Genomic DNA, 6022 nt, shown 5'->3' on the forward strand with positions numbered 1-6022 from the left:
TGCAGGGTCAGGCAAAGATGTTTAACAAAGTTACAATATGAAAGCCCCCTGTGGCCAACTTTGAAAGCATAAATCATTTGTTTGATTAGGCTTTGTGGTGCAGTAAGTTCATGCTTATGTTTAGTATACAAAATACAGCATTTCTAGCCTTATTCTATTTTAGACTTTCCTTGTACTTTAATGGAATGTAAAGATTGTCATGTGTCACTATGACAGAAAACCAATTTTCTCGGTCGTCCCTAGGCAGCACAGGGTACCAATGGGTTAATACAGCAATCCCTCTAGGAGGCAGGATGGAACTAAAACTTCAATCCCTCATAGGGGATCCTCCTCTTCCCTGTATTGACCCCGCCTACTTTAGTTTTTTCCATCCTGCTTGAAGGAGGTAGGATGTGTGGGGAGTTAGCTCCCTTACATCTTATATTAATTGTATTTTCTTCTTTTTTGAACATTTTCGAGCATAACTACGTACATTTGGACTGGATTTGGTATGCTTAAGCGCTGCCACACATTTATACTGTATGTAATGCATATCCATTGCAAGGCAAGCTTCAGCGCTGCCATAAAGGGAACAGAGTGAAAGGTATGCTTTAGCGCTGCCAGAGTATCGTTCCTCTAAAGACTTTCAGTGTGAATACCGGCTGTTTCAGTCAAACACTGCGCGGATAACGACAGGATTTGTCGTTCGCGCCACAACAGTTCCGCCCGCCATTTTAGATACGCAGCGCACGGAAGAACGGAAGCGCATACTTGTACCAAACGATCTAATTACATCGTCGCAGACGGTACAAACAGGCGGCCGGAACCTAGCGGAAGGTATTGTCTACGTATAGTTACTACTAGTACAGCTTATTCCTTCTGCTTTACTATTGCGCTGATTCTTAGCATACTTTTCTGGTTTCTCTTATTTACTTAAGCTATATTTATAGCCTAACATGGCCTCAGACCCTACCAAAACGCATGTGTCCTCACAGGACAAGCTAGACACGTTATCAGGCTCTCATACGGCATCAGTGTCAGCTAAAAAGAGACAGAAAGAAAAGGAAATGCAGCAATACCACAAAAAACGCAAAGCCAATACAGAAAATAAAACCGATTCTACTTCAGAGGACAAACAAATTCCTGAATGGTTCCAACCTTTTCAATCATCTCTGTTATCAATGTCAACAGCAATAGAAAAGCTAGCTACAGCTCAGGTAGCACAAGCCTCTACTTCAGTAGCCAAGACATCTCATGTTTCACATAGAGTAGAGGAGGAATCTCATTCCTCAGAAGAAGGAGCTGTTCAGGATGATGACTCTGACTGGGAAGATTCAGAACAAACTAATTCTCATTCAGAAAACACACACAAATCCCAAGCTGAAGCTATGCACTCACTTCTAGCAGACATGTTTCTGACATTAGGTATACAAGAGGAACACAAAGAGGCTAATACTCTAGATAAAATGTTTGGTCCGACTCAAAGAAAACAAAAGTTTTTCCCAGTACATGAAACAGTACAGGAGGCCATTTCGAAAGAATGGAAAAATCCTGACCGCAGAGCAGTTAAAGACAAAAGAATGGATATAATGTACCCATTCAACCAGACTCATAAAGACAAATGGGAAACCATACCCAAAGTTGACGCACCTATTGCCAGATTAGCTAAGCGTACCACTATACCGCTAGAAGATGGCACGGCCTTCAAAGATCCTATGGACAGGAAGGCAGAAAATCTATTAAAGGGCGCATTTGCTTCCTCCACAGCTGCTTTTAAACCATCAATTGCATCAGCATGTGTTTCTCGTACCATGGTCCTATGGTTAGAAGAAGCTTTATCAGCTGACGAAGCGTTTGACATGCAAGGTCATCTCTCAAAGGTGCTCAATGCAGCACACGTCTTATGTGATGCTTCCATGGATATACTCCAATTACAAGCTAGGGCATCAGCCCTTTCGGTAGGGGCAAGACGAGCACTGTGGCTCAAATCTTGGAGTGCGGATCCGGCATCTAAGAAAAATCTGGTTTCTCTACCTTTTTCAGGGTCCTCACTTTTTGGCCCAGAACTAGATGCTCTAATAAGCAAAATTACCGGAGGAAAGAGCAACTTTCTGCCTCAAGACAAAAGATCCAGACCTACAAATACCCAAACAAGACGACCTTTCAGGTCTTCAAACTTCGGAAGGCGTTCTCCACCACGTTCCAGACAACAGTCTTACTCCAACCAATCAAAGAGCAATTTTCGTCACCCCAAGAAATCGTCTTGGAATTTTCAAAGGCGTACACCTAGGGGTACACCAGAAAAACCTCAAGATGCATGAAGAACTAGCCTCTCCCGAAATATCAAAGGAGTTAGGAGGGCGCCTCCTATGGTTCAGGGAGATGTGGCTATCAACAACATCAGACGCCTGGGTTCACAATATAATAACAGTGGGCTATACACTTCAATTTCGGAGGACTCCTCCACAAAGATTTCTCCAGTCATCCGTACCAACTCTTCCAAAAAAGAGGCTGGCCTTAAATTCAGCTATACAAGAGATGCTAAAAACCAAGTCCATAATAGCAGTACCACCAGATCAACGTCATCAGGGATTTTATTCAAATCTTTTTCTGATACCCAAAAAAGACGGTTCACTGAGACCAGTGCTAGATTTGAAGTTCTTAAACAAATTTCTTCATGTTCCATCATTCAAAATGGAGTCCTTGAGGTCAGTAATCGCAAACGTAGAGCAAGGAGATTTTTTCACAGCCATAGACTTAAAGGACGCTTATCTACACGTACCTATCCATGTAGAGTCTCAACAGTATCTACGATTCGCGATACAGAAGGAACATTTTCAATTCCGTGCACTACACTTCGGCCTCGCTACTGCACCCAGGGTTTTCACCAAAATATTGGCGACTCTGGCACACATGAGACAATTAGATATTTGCGTTCTTCCATATCTAGACGATCTATTAATTCGGGCACCATCATACGCAACTGCAGTTACTCACACCAACCTCTGCAAGAGAACTTTAGAAGCTCATGGTTGGATGATCAACAAAGCGAAAAGCACATTGATTCCAACACAAACCATAATTTTTTTGGGAGTCAGATTCGACTCATCTCAACACAAAGTTTTTCTCACTCCACAAAAACAGCTCCTCTTACAGACAGCAGCAAAGCAAGCAATGTCGCAAAAATCAATCTCGGCCAGAGACTGCATGCGACTGCTAGGACTCATTTCCTCTGCCATAGAGGTCGTACCCTTTGCACAGGCTCACATGAGGGAACTCCAATTAGATTTTCTTCGAAAATGGCGCAGAAATTACAACAAACTAGACTACCCGGTATTCCTTTCAGAAGTCACAAAATCCTCCCTTCATTGGTGGCTTCACCCAAACAACCTATCCAAGGGGAAACTTTGCTCGGTGGCAAGCTGGGAAATCATCACCACAGATGCCAGTCTTTCGGGTTGGGGAGGTGTTTTCAACCACAGAACCGTTCAGGGTCGGTGGTCCCAAGAAGAAACCTCACTACACATCAATGTGTTGGAGCTACGAGCAATCTACCTAGCTCTATTACACTGGTCAGATCTTTTGAAGGGATCTCCAATAAAAGTCAAAACAGACAATGCCACCGCAGTGGCATATATAAATCATCAAGGAGGTACACACAGCAAAGCTGCCTGGAAAGAGACGGCTCGCATCTTGCAATGGGCGGAAAACAATACAAGCCGATTAGCAGCTGTTTATATCCCGGGACAACTAAATCGGGAAGCAGACTTCCTAAGCCGAACCACTCTAGACCCAGGAGAGTGGATGTTACACAAAGATGTATTCCAACAGCTTACAGTCAGATGGGGGATACCACAAATAGACCTTATGGCAAGCAAATTCAACCGTCAACTAACATGCTACTGTTCCAGGTACCAAGATTCGGAAGCATGGTCAATAGACGCAATGACTACTCCCTGGGAATTTCAACTCGTATATATTTTTCCACCCATTCCAATGATCTATCCAATCCTCAGAAGGCTTCATCTCTTTCACACAACTGCCATAATGATAACACTGTTTTGGCCCAGAAGGGCATGGTTCTCAGATCTCAGAAAACTGTCAATTGCCCCTCCATGGACACTACCCCTCAGACCAGATCTTCTCTTGCAAGGTCCCTGCTGGCACCCTACGTTGGAGACACTCTCCCTGACGGCATGGTTATTGAAAGCTCCATATGGAGGAACAAAGGTCTGTCAGAAAAAGTAACCAACACTATGTTAAAAGCACGCAAACCAACAACCAGTACCACATATCATCGTATATGGTCCAATTACATTACATGGGCCAGAACAAAGAAAGCATGCTATCAAACTTGTTCAATTCCGATGATACTGGAATTCCTTCAGGAGGGCATGGACAAGGGGCTCGGAGTAAATTCCCTCAAAGTGCAGGTATCGGCACTTTCAGTGTTCTTTCAAACACAAATAGCGTCTTTTCCAGACATAAGGACTTTTCTTCAAGCCGTAGGGCACATAAAACCTCCGTACAAACACCCTCTGCCTCCCTGGAATTTGAACCTGATCTTACAAACACTGCAGGGGCGTCCTTTTGAACCGCTTGCTACCACCGAGGTGCGGTTTCTAACTTGGAAGACAGCTTTTCTGGTGGCCATTTCGTCAGCTAGGCGAGTATCTGAGATTGTGGCTCTAAGTTGCAAGCCTCCATACTGTATCTTTCATGAAGATAAAGTGGTATTAAGAACAGTTCCAGCATTTCAACCTAAGGTAGCAACAGAGTTTCACCTCAATCAGGAAATTGTATTGCCTTCATTTTGTCCTAAACCAGTCTCCAAAGCGGAACACCGTTTACATAGTTTAGATGTGGTACGGGCACTCAAATTCTATTTTCACAGAACAGAAGGATTTAGAAAGACGGATGCTCTTTTTGTGCTGTACCGACACCTCTGAAGGTAACGGCTCATTCCACGCGAGGTTTAAGTGCTTCATGGGCACTCTACAATCAGGCGTCCATGGAACAAATTTGTAAGGCGGCTACTTGGTCGTCCTTACACACTTTTACAAAATTCTACAAATTCAATGTTTTCGCATCAGCTGATGCCAGTTTTGGCAGAAAAGTTCTTCAAACTGTTGTTTAATAATATAGAGTCTGTTGGCCATGTTAGTGCCTTTGTTTCAATACATTTTTCTAAATTCAAAACTCGACCTAATAACTTTCTTCTTCCCACCCTTTCTTCTGGCTTTGGGACTCACCCATTGGTACCCTGTGCTGCCTAGGGACGACCGAGAAAAGAGGATTTGTTATCATACTTACCGATAAATCTCTTTCTCGTAGTCCCGTAAAGGCAGCACAGGGAGTTTCCCACCCATATTCTTTCTATATTCCTACTTATAAGCTGTGCTAGTCGAAACTAAAGTAGGCGGGGTCAATACAGGGAAGAGGAGGATCCCCTATGAGGGATTGAAGTTTTAGTTCCATCCTGCCTCCTAGAGGGATTGCTGTATTAACCCATTGGTACCCTGTGCTGCCTAGGGACGACCGAGAAAAGAGGATTTGTTATCATACTTACCGATAAATCTCTTTCTCGTAGTCCCGTAAAGGCAGCACAGGGAGTTTCCCACCCATATTCTTTCTATATTCCTACTTATAAGCTGTGCTAGTCGAAACTAAAGTAGGCGGGGTCAATACAGGGAAGAGGAGGATCCCCTATGAGGGATTGAAGTTTTAGTTCCATCCTGCCTCCTAGAGGGATTGCTGTATTAACCCATTGGTACCCTGTGCTGCCTTTACGGGACTACGAGAAAGAGATTTATCGGTAAGTATGATAACAAATCCTCTTATACGTCAATATTATGATCTCCTGTCTTCATCATAATCTGCACTTACTTACAGTTTACATATACTGCAGTGATGAGAACAATTGCTGGTGAGAGTATAAACTTTATACCATTGCTCAAATGAATAAAGTTTAAATAAAAAAATGTATATTCTGTATTATTTCACTTGTGTGCTGTTATATTATAGCACAGAGTCTCTTTTTGTT

The sequence above is a fragment of the Xenopus laevis genome, chromosome 2S (assembly GCF_017654675.1).
Source record: "Xenopus laevis strain J_2021 chromosome 2S, Xenopus_laevis_v10.1, whole genome shotgun sequence".
NCBI classification, from domain to species: Eukaryota; Metazoa; Chordata; class Amphibia; order Anura; family Pipidae; genus Xenopus; species Xenopus laevis.